Genomic DNA, 19,638 nt, shown 5'->3' with positions numbered 1-19,638 from the left:
ATATAGGAAATAGTCTAAGACAAAGCCCTCTATTAAAATATGAAACATCAGATATTCACTCTCCTGGTATCCCTGGGAATAAAACCAATTAATATAACCCAGGGTCCCCCAGTCACATGTCTCCACCTCAAAATTTGAATAATATGCTGTTGATGCAAATAATTAAGAACTATCCAGAATCTTTTCTGCTGAGTCTGACATCAGCAGCCCTAGCTTTATTGGGTTCCAGAAGCAAAAGTTGTGACCATTCCAAGGGTGGCATCATGGTCTACATCAGTAGAGTTAAGTGCCGGTGTGCATGCCCAGTGGCAACAATAGTGGTGTCTACAATGGGGCCACACTGAACCATAATTTGGAGCTTTGTTCCTCTGCTGCATTTTTTCCTACCTTGGTTCTATGTCCTTCATAGAGATTCTGAGAGCTGCCTGATACCCTTTGAATAAATGTTCTATTTATATTAGCTAGAGTTGTTTCCTGTTGCTTAAACTAATAACCCTGGCTGATGCAGCAGTTAATGTATATGTTAAGCTATTCCAAGGGGTCTTGAAAAAAATGTAGAGATATTATTAATATATTTCTGAGAGAAGACTTTAATGCTTTACTTTGGAAAGGCCAACCAAACTTTAATAATGACTACACTCTGAAAAAAAAAAAAAAGATAGAAGTTTATTTCATATCAAGTAAAAGATACAACTAGTGAATCTGAATGCACAAAATCATCTTTAAAGGGATAAGGAGCCTAAGGGAAAGAGTGTCCTTTACTTCACATCTGTATGGATTATATAAAAATAAACATAAACTATAACATTGTTATTCCGTAAAGATGGTAACAAATCTAGGGCTAAGCTCATAGAAGACTCTCAGGAAAGATTTTTTTTTTTTTTAACTCAACTCTCTAAAGCCAAGAGGAATTAAAAGGATGGTGGGATTTTAGAATATGAATTCACCATATCTCTTAATCTGTGCATCTAAAGCAGATTTATTTTAATGATACCAGGCTTGAGCATCCTAGCCATTTTGTGGAATTCATGTAACTTTCTTTCGTGCCTCCTGCTCTGGCATCTCCTCTTCTTTCAGGATGTTTCCTGAGATTTTTTGTCTCAGAATATTAGTTGGCTTGGGCTGCTATAACCAAATATTTTAGTCTCGGTAATGTATAAAAGCAGGAATTTATTGCTCATAATTCTGAAGGATGGGAAGTCTAAAATGAAGTCCCCAGCATAGTGGGTGTCTGATGAGAGCCCATTCCTCAAAGGTGGCACCTTCTGTGGCAGAGGCAAAAAGGCTTCCTGAAACCTCATTTATAAGAGCACCAATCTCATTCATGACCCAGTTCACCCTCATGACTTAATTACCTCCTAAAGCTCTTAATTGTACCACAATTGGGATGAAGTTTCAACATCAGTTGTGGAGGGGACACAGTAATTCAGATTATACCACAGAGTATATGAAAATATCATTGGTATATTCTTGGTATCATATTTTGCACATCAAGAAGGCTGATTTGGCTGATTTTCTTAGAAAATAAATCAGAAAATGACATATTTGGAGCTATCAGTGCTTATAAGTCTCTCTCTAACACAAGATGATGTGTGTAGCATGGAACTTGGGCAAAAAGGCATAGAAATGATGGTGGGATTTTAAAAACGAGCCCACCCATAGCTCTTAATCCGGGCTTTTAAGGCAGATTGATTCTAAAAACACTAGCTATGAGCACCCTAGCCACTTCATGGCATTTGTTTAACCTTCTTACTTGACCCTTGTTCTGGGAGTCTTTTGGGAGGTTCTCTGAAGTTCTTTGGTTTGCCTCTTATACATAGACTCAAATGTACCCTTTGGACTTTAAGACATAGTTTTCCCTTTGCTTACAATTTTGAAATTTCTATGATTTAAGATGACACTTATTTTCCAATAATTTTTTTCTGACTTTTGCACTTTAGATTTTCACTTATTCCTCACTCAGCACTTTCTGACTAAGCTACGTATCAATCCACAGCCAATTCCCCTTTCCTTTACAAAGTACAAGGAGGGAGGGAACCAGATCCCATACTTACCAGCAAAAACCATTCAGCTGCAAGGAATACAATCTCCAACTAAAACAGTCCTGAAAAATAGATACTATATTATTGAATATGAAATCTGTATGTAGTGCATTCAGCTTCAAGGAATACAATCTCCAACTAAAATAGCCTGAAAAATAGGTGCTATATTATTGAATATGAAATCTGTATGCAGAATGTTTCAGATTTTGTGCAGTCAACTAACAGTATCAGGAATAAACTAGATACATCATATCTATCCACAGTGTGGAAAGAAGGTTGGCAATATCTTTTCTCATAATTCCAATATTTCAGTCCTATCTCCAGGCATTACAGCCTCACACGGACAGAATATCAAATAGGAAATAAGAGAACAGGGATTAAATGGACTTCTCTTTGTATGACTCTCCATTGCAAACAGGAAAGGAAATCTTTCTTAGATGTCTTAAGAAAATGTTCCTTCATCTCACTTTGTGTCCCACCCCCTCTAGAAAAATCACTAGTAAATGCCGTGGAACTGACCTCTTGGAACCCAAACGAGATCTGTATTTATTTAGCAAGAAAGACAGTGCTGATTTAAAAGAAGAAGAAGAAGAAGAAGAAGAAGAAGAAGAAGAAGAAGAAGAAGAAGAAGAAGAAGAAGAGGAGGAGGAGGAGGAGGAGGAGGAGGAGGAGGAGGAGGAGGAGGAGGAGGAGGAGGAAGAGGAAGAGGAAGAGGAAGAGGAAGAGGAAAAAGAAAGACAGTGCTTATTATCTTTTGGATAGGTAGCATGACTTCCTTAAGGTTGAGAGAAGCAAATTCTTTCCAAAACAGTGCCAGAAATAGTGATAAAAGTTTAGGAACATAATTCAAATTTCAGAAAATAGGTTATATTTGTTGTGACTAATGACATAAATTGTAATGATTCAATCTTGAAGGTAAAGCTCTTTAATATCTGAGATAAATGTCTTTGGTCCTGCTTCTTTTCATCATATTCAGTCCATAATATGAGGCAGGGGTTATCACAGCAGCAGCAGAGCTGAGACATCCACATGAAGGAGATGAATCATACCAGTGTATTTTTCTGCAGGCTCTTGGATCATGGCGGGTGAAGGGGTGGGCACACATGTGGAAACGAATGAGCCAAAGGCAAATATAAACGTTGCTTTGTCTGGGCCACTTTGCACTGACGAGCCTGTGGAGATGTGGCCCACAGTAATAAATGTTAAAGAATAAGAAAGAGGGATTCAGCTGAAAACTATTCTGACTGAAACATGGAAAGTGCTGCTGACTTGCTGGGATATCTGCTAAAATAGATGGCTTCAGGATAACATCTAAAACGGAATTTACCACAGTGCAGGAAGTCCTCAGTCAATACCAATGCCCATAACATAGTTTGTAACTCATTACTTGGCAAATGGCATTGGTTGGACAGAAGTAATTCCTACCCAGTGGAAACTTCTTCGTGATATTTTACTCTTCTGGCATATTATCTGCTGCAAGAAATAATCTTAAACTTGAGTTACCAATCTTATTTTGTCTTTAATAAATACATTTGAAAAAATGTCAATGTAAAATCAACCAGCAATGTTAGTAGCAATCGATTTTTAGCAAGTATATCTGTAGCAGTATTAATAAAACACAAGAAAATATTTCATTGACATTTTATTTTCTTAACTGGGTGAAATGGCTAATAATAATATTGATCATTTTTTAACCTTGTGCTAAGGACTTTATCTCCCATGCATTACCTTTACTTTCATAAATAACTGAACTGAGGCTTATTTTACTCAGGGCTATGCTACTAGTGAGTGAGAGAGCTGGTCTTCAAATTCTGATCTGTTTTATTTAAAATAGAGTACTTTGGAGAATACAATCCCTTCATACCTATTACACTATGGGAAAATAAAAGATAGATTTTTTTTTTCAGGATTACAGGCATACTAAAGAGGAAAGAAACAGGTATAATGATAGAATTACTACCCCTGTCCCAAATGAAGGGCAAAGAAAGAACTTGGCTTAAGGTTAATAAAATATTTCCGGGGCAGAGCAAGATGGCCGAATAGGAACAGCTCCAGTCTCCAACTCCCAGCGCCAGCGACACAGAAGACCAGTGATTTCTGCATTTTCAACTGAGGTACTGGGTTCATCTCACTGGGGAGTGCCAGACGATCGGTGCTGGTCAGCTGCTGCAGCCCAACCAGCGAGAGCTGAAGCAGGGCAAGGCATTGCCTCACCTGGGAAGCGCAAGGGGGAAGGGAATCCCTTTTCCTAGCCAGGGGAACTGAGACACACAACACCTGGAAAATCGGGTAACTCCCACCCCAATACTGCGCCTTAAGCAAACAGGCACACCAGGAGATCATATCCCACTCCTGGCGGGGAGGGTCCCACACCCACGGAGCCTCCCTCATTGCTAGCACAGCAGTCTGTGATCTACCGGCAAGGCAGCAACGAGGCTGGGGGAGGGGCGCCCGCCATTGCTGAGGCTTAAGTAGGTAAACAAAGCCGCTGGGAAGCTCGAACTGGGTGGAGCTCACAGCAGCTCAAGGAAACCTGCCTGTCTCTGTAGACTCCACCTCTGGGGACAGGGCACAGTAAACTATAACAAACGCAGCAGAAAACTCTGCAGACGCAAACGACTCTGTCTGACAGCTTTGAAGAGAGCAGTGGATCTCCCAACACGGAGGCTGAGATCTGAGAAGGGACAGACTCCCTGCTCAAGTGGGTCCCTGACCCCTGAGCAGCCTAACTGGGAGACATCCCCCTCTAGGGGTAGTCTGACATCCCACACCTCACAGGGTGGAGTACACCCCTGAGAGGAAGCTTCCAAAGCAAGAATCAGACAGGTACACTCGCTGTTCAGAAATATTCTATCTTCTGCAGCCTCTGCTGCTGACACCCTGGCAAACAGGGTCTGGAGTGGACCTCAAGCAATCTCCAACAGACCTACAGCTGAGGGTCCTGACTGTTAGAAGGAAAACTATCAAACAGGAAGGACACCTACACCAAAACCCCATCAGTACATCACCATCATCAAAGACCAGAGGCAGATAAAACCACAAAGATGGGGAAAAAGCAGGGCAGAAAAGCTGGAAATTCCAAAAATAAGAGCGCATCTCCCCCGGCAAAGGAGCGCAGCTCATCGCCAGCAATGGATCAAAGCTGGACGGAGAATGACTTTGACGAGATGAGAGAAGAAGGCTTCAGTCCATCAAATTTCTCAGAGCTAAAGGAGGAATTACGTACCCAGCGCAAAGAAACTAAAAATCTTGAAAAAAAAGTGGAAGAATTGATGGCTAGAGTAATTAATGCAGAGAAGGTCATAAACGAAATGAAAGAGATGAAAACCATGACACGAGAAATACGTGACAAATGCACAAGCTTCAGTAACCGACTCGATCAACTGGAAGAAAGAGTATCAGCGATTGAAGATCAAATGAATGAAATGAAGCGAGAAGAGAAACCAAAAGAAAAAAGAAGAAAAAGAAATGAACAAAGCCTGCAAGAAGTATGGGATTATGTAAAAAGACCAAATCTACGTCTGATTGGGGTGCCTGAAAGTGAGGGGGAAAATGGAACCAAGTTGGAAAACACTCTTCAGGATATCATCCAGGAGAACTTCCCCAACCTAGTAGGGCAGGCCAACATTCAAATCCAAGAAATACAGAGAACGCCACAAAGATACTCCTCGAGAAGAGCAACTCCAAGACACATAATTGCCAGATTCACCAAAGTTGAAATGAAGGAAAAAATCTTAAGGGCAGCCAGAGAGAAAGGTCGGGTTACCCACAAAGGGAAGCCCATCAGACTAACAGCAGATCTCTCGGCAGAAACTCTCCAAGCCAGAAGAGAGTGGGGGCCAATATTCAACATTCTTAAAGAAAAGAATTTTAAACCCAGAATTTCATATCCAGCCAAACTAAGTTTCATAAGTGAAGAAGAAATAAAATCCTTTACAGATAAGCAAATGCTTAGAGATTTTGTCACCACTAGGCCTGCCTTACAAGAGATCCTGAAGGAAGCACTAAACATGGAAAGGAACAACCGGTACCAGCCATTGCAAAAACATGCCAAAATGTAAAGACCATCGAGGCAAGGAAGTAACTGCATCAACTAACGAGCAAAATAACCAGTTAATATCATAATGGCAGGATCAAGTTCACACATAAGAATCTTAACCTTAAATGTAAATGGACTAAATGCTCCAATTAAAAGACACAGACTGGCAAACTGGATAAAGAGTCAAGACCCATCAGTCTGCTGTATTCAGGAGACCCATCTCACACGCAGAGACATACATAGGCTCAAAATAAAGGGATGGAGGAAGATCTACCAAGCAAATGGAGAACAAAAAAAAGTGGGGGTTGCAATACTAGTCTCTGATAAAACAGACTTTAAACCATCAAAGTTCAAAAGAGACAAAGAAGGCCATTACATAATGGTAAAGGGATCAATTCAACAGGAAGAGCAAACTATCCTAAATATATATGCACCCAATACAGGAGCACCCAGATTCATAAAGCAAGTCCTTTGAGACTTACAAAGAGACTTAGACTCCCATACAATAATAATGGGAGACTTCAACACTCCACTGTCAACATTAGACAGATCAACGAGACAGAAAGTTAACAAGGATATCCAGGAATTGAACTCATCTCTGCAGCAAGCAGACCTAATAGACATCTATAGAACTCTCCACCCCAAATCAACAGAATATACATTCTTCTCAGCACCACATCGTACTTACTCCAAAATTGACCACGTAATTGGAATTAAAGCACTCCTCAGCAAATGTACAAGAACAGAAATTATAACAAACTGTCTCTCAGACCACAGTGCAATCAAACTAGAACTCAGGACTAAGAAACTCAATCAAAACCACTCAACTACGTGGAAACGGAACAACCTGCTCCTTAATGACTACTGGGTACATAATGAAATGAAGGCAGAAATAAAGATGTTCTTTGAAACCAATGAGAACAAAGATACAACATACGAGAATCTCTGGGACACATTTAAAGCAGTGTGTAGAGGGAAATTTATAGCACTAAATGCCCACAAGAGAAAGCAGGAAAGATCTAAAATTGACACTCTAACATCACAATTAAAAGAACTAGAGAAGCAAGAGCAAACACATTCGAAAGCTAGCAGAAGGCAAGAAATAACTAAGATCAGAGCAGAACTGAAGGAGATAGAAACACAAAAAAGCCTCCAAAAAATCAATGAATCCAGGAGTTGGTTTTTTGAAAAGATCAACAAAATTGACAGACCACTAGCAAGACTAATAAAGAAGAAAAGAGAGAAGAATCAAATCGACGCAATTAAAAATGATAAAGGGGATATCACCACTGACCCCACAGAAATACAAACTACCATCAGATAATACTATAAACACCTCTACGCAAATAAACTGGAAAATCTAGAAGAAATGGATAATTTCCTGGGCACTTACACTCTTCAAAGACTAAACCAGGAAGAAGTTGAATCCCTGAATAGACCAATAGCAGGCTCTGAAATTGAGGCAATAATTAATAGCCTACCAACCAAAAAAATTCCAGGACCAGATGGATTCACAGCTGAATTCTACCAGAGGTACAAGGAGGAGTTGGTACCATTCCTTCTGAAACTATTCCAATCAATAGAAAAAGAGGGAATCCTCCCTAACTCATTTTATGAGGCCAACATCATCCTGATACCAAAGCCTGGCAGAGACACAACAAAAAAAGAGAATTTTAGACCAATATCCCTGATGAACATCGATGCAAAAATCCTCAATAAAGTACTGGCAAACCGGATTCAGCAACACATCAAAAAGCTTATCCACCATGATCAAGTGGGCTTCATCCCTGGGATGCAAGGCTGGTTCAACATTCGCAAATCAATAAACATAATCCAGCATATAAACAGAACCAAAGACAAGAACCACATGATTATCTCAATAGATGCAGAAAAGGCTTTTGACAAAATTCAACAGCCCTTCATGCTAAAAACGCTCAATAAATTCGGTATTGATGGAACGTACCTCAAAATAATAAGAGCTATCTATGACAAACCCACAGCCAATATCATACTGAATGGGCAAAAACTGGAAAAATTCCCTTTGAAAACTGGCACAAGACAGGGATGCCCTCTCTCACCACTCTTATTCAACATAGTGTTGGAAGTTCTGGCTAGGGCAATTAGGCAAGAGAAAGAAATCAAGGGTATTCAGTTAGGAAAAGAAGAAGTCAAATTGTCCCTGTTTGCAGATGACATGATTGTATATTTAGAAAACCCCATTGTCTCAGCCCAAAATCTCCTTAAGCTGATAAGCAACTTCAGCAAAGTCTCAGGATACAAAATTAATGTGCAAAAATCACAAGCATTCTTATACACCAGTAACAGACAAACAGAGAGCCAAATCAGGAATGAACTTCCATTCACAATTGCTTCAAAGAGAATCAAATACCTAGGAATCCAACTTACAAGGGATGTAAAGGACCTCTTCAAGGAGAACTACAAACCACTGCTCAGTGAAATCAAAGAGGACACAAACAAATGGAAGAACATACCATGCTCATGGATGGGAAGAATCAATATCGTGAAAATGGCCATACTGCCCAAGGTAATTTATAGATTCAATGCCATCCCCATTAAGCTACCAACGAGTTTCTTCACAGAATTGGGAAAAACTGCTTTAAAGTTCATATGGAACCAGAAAAGAGCCCGCATCTCCAAGACAATCCTAAGTCAAAAGAACAAAGCTGGAGGCATCACGCTACCTGACTTCAAACTATACTACAAGGCTACAGTAACCAAAACAGCATGGTACTGGTACCAAAACAGAGATATAGACCAATGGAACAGAACAGAGTCCTCAGAAATAATACCACACATCCACAGCCATCTGATCTTTGACAAACCTGAGAGAAACAAGAAATGGGGAAAGGATTCCCTATTTAATAAATGGTGCTGGGAAAATTGGCTAGCCGTAAGTAGAAAGCTGAAACTGGATCCTTTCCTTACTCCTTATATGAAAATTAATTCAAGATGGATTAGAGACTTAAATGTTAGACCTAATACCATAAAAACCCTAGAGGAAAACCTAGGTAGTACCATTCAGGACATAGGCATGGGCAAAGACTTCATGTCTAAAACACCAAAAGCAACAGCAGCAAAAGCCAAAATTGACAAATGGGATCTCATTAAACTAAAGAGCTTCTGCACAGCAAAAGAAACTACCATCAGAGTGAACAGGCAACCTACAGAATGGGAGAAAATTTTTGCAATCTACTCATCTGACAAAGGGCTAATATCCAGAACCTACAAAGAACTCAAACAAATTTACAAGAAAAAAACAAACAACCCCATCAAAACGTGGGCAAAGGATATGAACAGACATTTCTCAAAAGACATTCATACAGCCAACAGACACATGAAAAAATGCTCATCATCACTGGCCATCAGAGAAATGCAAATCAAAACCACAATGAGATACCATCTCACACCAGTTAGAATGGCGATCATTAAAAAGTCAGGAAACAACAGGTGCTGGAGAGGATGTGGAGAAATAGGAACACTTTTACACTGTTGGTGGGATTGTAATCTAGTTCAACCATTATGGAAAACAGTATGGCGATTCCTCAAGGATCTAGAACTAGATGTACCATATGACCCAGCCATCCCATTACTGGGTATATACCCAAAGGATTATAAATTATGCTGCTATAAAGACACATGCACACGTATGTTTATTGCGGCACTATTCACAATAGCAAAGTCTTGGAATCAACCCAAATGTCCATCAGTGACAGATTGGATTAAGAAAATGTGGCACATATACACCATGGAATACTATGCAGCCATCAAAAAAGATGAGTTTGTGTCCTTTGTAGGGACATGGATGCAGCTGGAAACCATCATTCTTAGCAAACTATCACAAGAACAGAAAACCAAACACCGCATGTTCTCACTCATAGGTGGGAACTGAACAATGAGATCACTTGGATTCAGGAAGGGGAACATCACACACAGGGGCCTATCATGGGGAGGGGGGAGGGGGGAGGGATTGCATTGGGAGTTATACCTGATGTAAATGACGAGTTGATGGGTGCAGCACACCAACATGGCACAAGTATACATATGTAACAAACCTGCACGTTATGCACCTGTACCCTACAACTTAAAGTATAATAATAATAAATAAATTTAAAAAAAAAAAAGAAAAGAAAAGAAATGGGCAGTTATCTAAAATCACAGAAATTCATAATTAAATAAATAAAATGCAGGATCACAATTCAAAAAAATAAAATAAAATAAAATAAAATAAAATATTTCCTCCACAGCAGGTGTATTTCTCAGAGTTCTCCAGAGAAAAACAGAATCACTGGGATCTATCTATCTACCTACATAGACAGAAAGAGATAGATTTTAAGGGATTGGCTCCTGTGATGTGGAGGCTGGCAAATCCAAACTCTACAAGTCAGGTGCATAGACTGGAGACCCATGAAGAGTTGATGCTGCAGCTCCAGTCTGAAGGTAGTCTAGAAGCAGACATTTTTCTTTCTCAGGGACCTCAGTCTTTTTCACTGAAGACCTTCAATTGATTGGTTGAGGCCTACATACATTATAGAGGGAAACGTACTTTTCTCAAAGTCCGGGATTTAAATGTTTATCATATTTTTAAAAATACCTTCACGGTAACATCTAGATGTGTTTGTCCAAAAATTGGGTACCATGAGTACCATAACCTAGACAAACTGAGGCATAAAATTAACCATCACAGCAGGGAAGTGGCAACTGAAAAATGCTGCACAGAACAATGGGAAACTATAAACCAAATAAAATTAAATTATCACCTAATATTTTATTTTGCTACTAAGTCTTAATATTGGCTACTTTCACAATACTAATCCTTATCATTACATAGAGTAACATAATGTTCCCTCAATCAAGTTAATGTATGAAACTATCTCAGGAATATCTTTTTAGTCATCATGTATCTATTAGACATCTAAGATATTCCATGCAATGTTCAAGCACATAGGCCAAAAAGAGAAAAGAAACATAGTCTCTGTCTTTGAGGGGCTTACAGTTTGATGAGGGGTGTAGGGAAACAGAGTGCTTGTATCAAAACAATTAGATTTTTGTTGTACTACTAGCTCAATTGTCAATATCAGTGCTATCACAATATTTCTTAGAGCTGGGAAAGTCAGTCTTACCTGATATGTTGATAAAGGTAAGCATTTCACTTCCAAGAATATGTCTTCTCTTCACAGATAATTTTCTAGCACAAAAAGGAATATTATCCAAGTTTTCAGATCAAAAATGACAACTTGTTGGAATTACAGTGTGTGCTCATTAGGTATAAAGGAAATATATAATGCATTGATTTAAGAAATAGTTTCAATGGAAGTTATTATACTAATTATTTACATTAAACTTTTTAATATTAAAATTTCACTTAGGGACTACTAAAAATAATATGAACAGGGCCCTGTGTAGTGAATTAAAGTTGGTGAGCTGCTTCCATGTTCAGTGGGAAAGCAGGTACTTTTGATTCAGACCTGAGTTCAAGAAACTGTTGTCACTACCAATTGTGACCTCAGGAAAGGTACTTACACTGCAGAGCTTTACATTGTTTTTCTTGGTAATAATATTAACTGGTTTTTAGATTTATAAAGAGAGTAGCAGACTCTCTTTAAGGACTATTTCCTTATTTGTATTAGATTCAAAACTTATGAGAACATGAGAGAATAGCTCATCACCTTATGATTTTATGAGACTATCTGTTGTATTTTGCATCACTCATATCAATTATTTGGTACATACATTTCTAATGTCTTGTCAAATATTACTGTTTTTGCTCTCCCTCTGCATAATTGCTGCTGACATACAGAGATATGGGCACAAGCATATGTATACACACCCACATATATCCCTCTCAGTAAAATGTGACATGCAATTCTACACTATGAAATTATCGGCCGGGCATGGTGGCTCATGCCTGTAACCCAGCACTTTGGGAGGCTGAGGTGGGTGGATCACCTGAGGTCAGGAGTTTGAGACTAGCCTTGCCAACATTGTGAAACCCCCTCTCTACTAATAATACAAAAAATTAGCTGGGCATTGTGGCTCATGTCTGTAATCCCAGCTACTTGGGAGGCTGAGTCACAAGAATCACTTGAACCCGGGAGGCAGAGGTTGTAGTGAGCCGAGATCATGTCACTGAACTCCAGCCTGAGGGACAGAGCAATACTGTGTCTCAAAAAAGAAAAAGAAAAAGGAAAAAAAGAAAGAAAGAAAGACGTGATCATGGTTAGAGATGCCTACAATGATGTCTTGCTCTAACTGAAAGTTGTCTCACGTTATGCAAAAGGCAAAGTATGACTGAAATACAGTGCCTTGCACAGGAATAACTAGTAGGCCCATATATATATATATTTTTATATATATAATATATACATTATATATATATATGATGCTATTGAAAATACGAGACTAAGAAGATGAAGGGAATAAACATAGACATGAATTGTGAGCCTGACCTTTGCTCTAGTCACTCTCTGGCTATTCAATTTCTCCAGCTAATGAACTAAAGAAGACATTTACATCAGTACGAAATGTGGTTGGAGAACATTATGTCACCTGGAGCTATGCAATGATGGTATTTGGTTCCTTCTGGAAAGCAGGGCTTAAACATTGATAAATATTTCCATAAAACATTGCATCAACATGCAGAGAGAGTGAAAGACCAAATATCAAATTGGGAACTTTTCCAGCATACAACATAAAACTTTAGAAATGAACGAACTCTATTACCCAACTTTCTGTTTTTAAAAATATAATAATTGGAAGTCAGAGAACTTGAGTTATTTCTGAAATCAAACTGTTTTCAGAGCTAAAAGCTTAATTCTGTGTCTTTACATCTGCTGTTCATTTTATTAATTATTAATAAAGAAATTACAACTTTGCTTTTAGAAGAAATATAAAGATAGTTTTGAAAGTAAAAACTGAAGCATGTAAAAAGGAAGCATGTTTTTTCATATGTACAGTACATTTTTGTGATTTCTTACTTTTTTTGTTGTTACATGGACAAAAATCTCCAATACATAGAAATTAAGCTTCTCTTTAATTTTATGACACTGAAACACAAGTAATATTGATAAATAAAAGGTTAATTTAGATGTAATTTTTGAGCCTCCAGATTAGAAATTTCCTGAGCAAATGTATATGTCATTAAAGTATCTTTTCATTATTATAGTGTGTATTGATGCACAGATAATTTTTGATCATGTTTTAATTTTATGTATATAATTTGTTACCTTTAATTATAAAATATTATCAAAATAATACATTTACTAAGAAAACAAATTGCATCGGTGTCACTTACATATATATATAAATATGCATAGCTATACATAATTGATACATGTTATAATTAAAAAGGCATTTGTGAGCCACTACCTAATTTAAGAAAGAATATTCCAAAAAGCACCCTGATCCCATCTTGTCCTATTGACTTCTTCATTCAGAAAGTAGTCATTATCCTGAATTTGCTTTTCACTTTTTTAATAAATCTTTTTTCTACTTAAAACAGATTTACTATACATATATGTCCATGAAAACTAAAAATCTTTTTTTCTTATTTTTAAGTCTGTACATAAACGGTTCTATATTGTATATATGAGTAGTTGTGCCTTGACGTTGTTACTCAACATTACCTGCAGTATGTTTTTAAAATTCCTCTGCAGGGATATGTTACATGATACTAAAATGTAACTTGATTAACAGCAGCACTCTTTGGTATATTTGCCAGCCAAAAGAAAAATATTTTATGAGTAATATTTTCTCTATGAAAACTAAATAAAAATCTCCAGTGTCTACTATTTCCATCTTTTTGTACATGTTTACTCATTGTTTAGCTCCCACTTATAAGTAAGTATATGTGGTATTTGGTTTTCTACTTCTGAGTTAGTTCACTCAGGATGTTTGCCTCCAGCTCCATTTATGCTGCTTTAAAATACATGATTTCATTTTCTTTTATGGCTGTGCAGTATTTCATGGTGTATATATACCACATTTTTTTATCCAGTCAAACATTCACAAATACTTTGCTTGATTCCGTGACTTTGCTATTGTGAGTAGCACAATGAATGCACAATTGCAGGTGTCTGTCTGTCTTTCTTTCTTTCTTTCTTTCTTTCTTTCTTTCTTTCTTTCTTTCTTTCTTTCTTTCTTTCTTTCTTTCTTTCTGTCTCTCTCTCTCTCTCTCTCTTTCTCTCTTTCTCTCTTTCTCTCTTTCTTTCTTGCAGGTGTCTTTTTAATATAATGATTTCTTTTCTTTGGGTAGATACCTAGTAAGAAGGTTACTGAGTTAAATGGTAGTTATATTTTTAGTTCTTTGAGAAATCTCCATACTCTTTTCCATAGAGGTTGAACTAGTTTACATTCCAATCAACAATGTATAAGTATTTCCTTTTCTCCATATCCATACCAGTATCTGTTGTTTTATGACTCTTTAGTAATAGCCATTCTGACTGGAGCAAGGCAATATCTCATTGTGGCTTTGATATGCATTTCTCTGATGATTAGTGATGTTGAGCATTTTTCATGTGCTTCTTAGCCACTTGTATTTCTTCTTTTGAGAAATATCTGTTTATGTCATTTGTCCAGTTTTTAATAGGATTTTTTTTCTTGTTGTGTTGTTTTAGTTCTTTGTAGATTTGGTGTGTTATTCCTTTGACAGAGGCATAATTATTTTTATTATGACACCAAATGTGTGGGCAGGAAAAGTAAAAACAACAACAACAAAATTAAAAACAAAACCAGAAACAAGTGAGGCTACATCAAATTTAACTTTCATACCACAAAGGAAATAGTAAACAAGATGAAAAGGCTACCTATGAAATGCGAGAAGCTATTTGCAAAGCATATATTATATATCTATTAAGGGGTAAAATCCCAAATATGTAGGGAATTCATAAAACTTAACAGCAAACAAAGCCAATAACCAGAATAAAAAACGAGCAAAGGATCTCAATAGACATTTTTCCAAGGAAGATTTTAAAATAGTCAATAGATATATTAAAAGGTACTCAACATCACTAATCAATGGGAAAATAAAAATCAAAACCACAACATGCATAGATATAACTCACACCTGTTATTATGGCTGTTATCAAAGAGATAAAAGATAACAAATATTGGTGAGGGTATGGAGAAAAGAGATCCCTTGCACGCTTTTGGTGGGAATGTAAATTGTTAAAACCTTTATGGAAAATAGCCGGCAGGTTTCTTTAAAAAGCTAAAAATAGAACTATCATGTCATCCAGAAATCTCATTACTTGTCATATAGACAAAGAAAGAAATCATTATCTCAAGATATATCTGAACTCCCATGTTCAATCTGGCATTATTTACAATACCCACGATATGAAAACAATGTTAAGCATCTGTTTACAGACAAATGAATAAAGGAATGGTTATTCTTACACAAAGAAATAGCATTTTGTCTTAAAAAGTAAAGGGAATTCTGTCACTTGTGACAAAATGAATGAGCCTGGAGGACATAACATGTTATATTAAATGAAACAAAACAAACACAGAAAGACAAATACTGTATACTCTGACTGATATAAGGAATCTTAAAAAATTCAACTCAAAGAAGCAGAGAGTAGAGCGATGATTGCCAGGAACTGGAGCTGGAGGAAATGGGGTAATATTGAACAAAGAGTACAGACATTCAGTTGTAAGAGGAATAAGTTCTGGGGATTTAACTTGACGCATGGTGATTATAACAAATGATACTATATTGCATACTTGAAATTTGCTAAGAGAGTAGCTCGTAAGTGTTCTCAACACACACGCACACACACACACGCACACGATGTGAAGTGGTGGGTGTGTTGATTAACTTGATTTTGGTAATCATTTCACAATGTACACATGTATCAAATTATCATATTGTATACCTTTGATATATACAATATTTGTCAGTTATACCTCAATAAAGCTGAAAAATAAGTAAGCAGAAAACAATAACAATAACAGCAACAAAACAAAAAAGATGAATGATACCAAAGAATCTGAAATTGAAACACAAAAGTATGAATATCTGCTGGCAGCAAGCAGGGCTAAGATCCAGGGAGAAGATTTTTTAAATGTTTTCCAAATTTGGAAATGTTCTCTTTAGTTTCATGTGATTTGGGTCAAAAATTATATTTATTCTAAACTTTAGAATAATTTTATTTTATCACATATATACTGTGCATGCATAGAAAGTGAAGAAAATAATTGAAGCAATTTCCAAATGATTGATCTAAAAAGTTTTTTCCTGAAAACAATTAGACATTTCAAAGATTGTTATGCATGAATAGTCACTTACAAACTTCACTCTTTATTATTGTGATGCTACACTAACTAAATTTCATTCTCACTTTTGCTCTAACTACTTCACAATAACACACCTCATATTCTGATTGCCTTTTAGGTGTCAGGCACCATTATTGGAGTAAGGAATAAGCAATAATGAAGAAGGCAGAATCATCAACTGCCATTGCCCAAAATCAAGGAGATACTGGCTTACCTGGGTTTCACTGGAACTAGAAAGTTTTATCCTCAGTTTACCTAAACATTAATAAAGGATACTCTATAGTTAGATTTTAAAGCTTGAAATATAAGTCTAATAGGCAAGCCACTAGTCCTTTTGGTCTTCCTTAAAATTATACTTTTGAAAATGTGTATATGATTTATAAGCAAACGGCACACTATGTTGGGATGGTAGAGGGCATATGCTCCAGTGAAAGCCCATTGCAGGCAGAACTTAAACTACTCTTCTCTTGTCCTGAGTAATTCACCTCAGACTCCAAAATTGAAGGCCAAGAACTTATTATTTTTTCAAAAAGTTACAATTAACCAGGCTGGCCCTCTTTTTTTAATTTTTCTTAATAATGTTAAACCTCTTTATACATATTGTTTAATTATCACTGTATGAGGTTGGTTCAAACTAACTGTGGTTTTTGCATTGTTGAAATTTGCCATTTGATATTGGAATACATTCTTAAATAAATGTGGTTATGTTATTCATTTTAGTGGGCATTTCCAGCTTTATGTTTCTGAGAATTACATTTTACTTCCTGTTTATTTTATGTTTATTTTAGATAATGGAAATGATGTTAGACAAAAAGCAAATTGAAGTGATTTTCTTATTCAAGGGTCGTAAAGCACCGAGGTCAACTCGCAACATCAACAACACATTTGACTCAGGAACTGCTAAGGAACATACAGTACAGTGGTGATTCAATAAGTTTTGCAAAGGAGATGAGAGCCTTGAAGATGAGTAGGATAGTGGCTGGCGATTGGAAGTTGACAAGGACCAAATGATATGGGAGGGGGACAGGGAAGTGCTGGGTAGAAAAAGGGGGGGGTTCCCGACCTGTTATCATGCCCAAGTGTTGCATTTTTCAAGACCACCTTGGCCCGGCATAACTCCATCCTGTTCCTATAAAAATCCCGAGACCCTAGAGGGCACAGACACAAGTGGCTGGATGTCGAGAGGAACACACCGGCAGAAGAGCACACAGGCGGCTGGACATCGAGAGGAATGGAAGAGCAGAAGGGCACACTGACAGGCCCCAGCAGACACCAGCAGGCCATCTACCAGTGGGACGATGTGGATGCCAAGAGGAACTGGCCAAGGCAGTCAGAAAAGATCCCGGCAACTAAGTGTCCCAACTGCAGAGAAAAACCAACTTCCTCCTTAATCCCCCTCTGGCTCTTCATCCATCTACTGAGAGCTCCTTCCACCGTGCAATAAAACCTCACACTCATTCTCCAAGCCCATGTGCGATCCAGGTTTTCCAGTACACTAGGGGAAGAACCAGGGATACAGAAAACCCTTTGTCCTTGCTATAAAAGAGAGGGTCTAATTAAACTGATGAATACAAACTGCCTACAGAGAGCAAAAGTAAAAGAGCACACTGTAACAAACTCCCTCTGGGGCTCTAAACATTCACCCCTAGACACTGTCCTGGGGTTGGAGCCTGCAACCACAACCTGCCCATCTGCATGCTCCCACCAGAGGTTTTAGCAGCAGGGCACCTAAGAAGCAAGCCACACCCCCACTGCATGAGCTGTGAGGGAGATAAGGGAACTTTTCCTGTTTCACAGTGGAGAGCAATTATGGAAGCTGATCCTCTTACAACTACACGAGAAGTTGCGAAGAACTCAACGTCGTCCATTCTATGGTCATTCAGCATTTGAAGCAAATTGGTAAGGTGAAAATGCTTAATAAGTGGGTGCCTCATAAGCTGAGAGAAAATCCAAAACATTGTCCTTTTGAAGTGTCAACTTCTCTTATTCTATGCAACAACAACGAACCATTTCTCAATCAGACTGTGTTGTGTGACTTAAAGTGGATTCTATACAACAACCAGCGACAGCCAGCACAGTGGTTGGACCAACAAGAAGCTCCAAAGCACTTCCCAAAGCCAAAATTACACCAAAAAATGTGGTCACATTTTGGTGGTCAGCTGCTGGTCTCATCCACTACAGTTTTCTGAATTCCAGCAAAACCATTACATCTGAGAAGTATGTTCAGCACATCTTCTCATTGCACTGAAATCTGCAATGCCTGCAGGCAGCATTGGTCAACAGAAAGGGCCCAATTCTCCTCTACAACAATGCCCGACTGCACATCCCACAACCAGTGTTTCAAAACTTGAACATATTGGGCTATGAAGTTTTCCTCATTGCCATATTCACCTGACCTCTCACCAACCTACTACTACTTCTTCAAGTATCTCTGCAACTTTTTTTGCAGGGAAAACGCTTCCACAACCAATGGATGCAGACAATGCTTTCCAAGAGTTTGTCGAGTCCCGAAGCAAGGATTTTTATGCTACAGGAATAAACAAACATTTCTTGGTGGCAAAAATGCAATGATTGTAATATTTTTATTTTCATTAATAAATATTTGAACCTATTTATAATGATTTAAAATTCATAACCTGAAGCCATAGTTACATTTGAACCAACCTAATATTATTAAGTGCACTGTGCAAGGCAAACATTTATTTGGATTTTTGCACTGTACTTTACCAGGCAGTTTCCACTTGGAGTGTCTATAATGTTCCTTTATTTTTCTTTTCTATTGGGCATTCAATTCATGTAATAGCAAGGATGGGCCATCTCTATTGCCCTAGACTGCCCTTTGAGCCTAAAAAGTGTGGTACAGACAGCAAACAGAATGAACTGCAGATAAAAATGAAGATACTCTGTATTTAAAGCTTGCTATTAAGAGACCAGTAAATGGTTCGAGGGACTAGTAATCTAGGCTTCAATAATACGGGCGGCTCTGTAACATAAATTCTCTTCAGAGCCAGGCTAATGCAGAGTGTGGCAGAACAAAGTCATCACATCTGTAGCTCATCAGGTTAGCACAGGGTGTGAAAACAATAAAACAAACAGGTGTCATCTGAGACCAGAAAGTGTTTATGAGGTTCCAAAAATGCAGATAACTTGTAAAAAAGAGGATAGCAATTATAGGAAACTATTCCAAATAAACATCTCCCTGAGTTACTTCCCCAAGTAACAAATACCATTTTAAGAGATAACATTTAAAAATATGATTAATAT

This window comes from Macaca mulatta, chromosome 14 (assembly GCF_049350105.2).
Source record: "Macaca mulatta isolate MMU2019108-1 chromosome 14, T2T-MMU8v2.0, whole genome shotgun sequence".
Lineage (NCBI taxonomy): Eukaryota > Metazoa > Chordata > Mammalia > Primates > Cercopithecidae > Macaca > Macaca mulatta.
Note: the sequence above shows the minus strand (reverse complement) of the source record.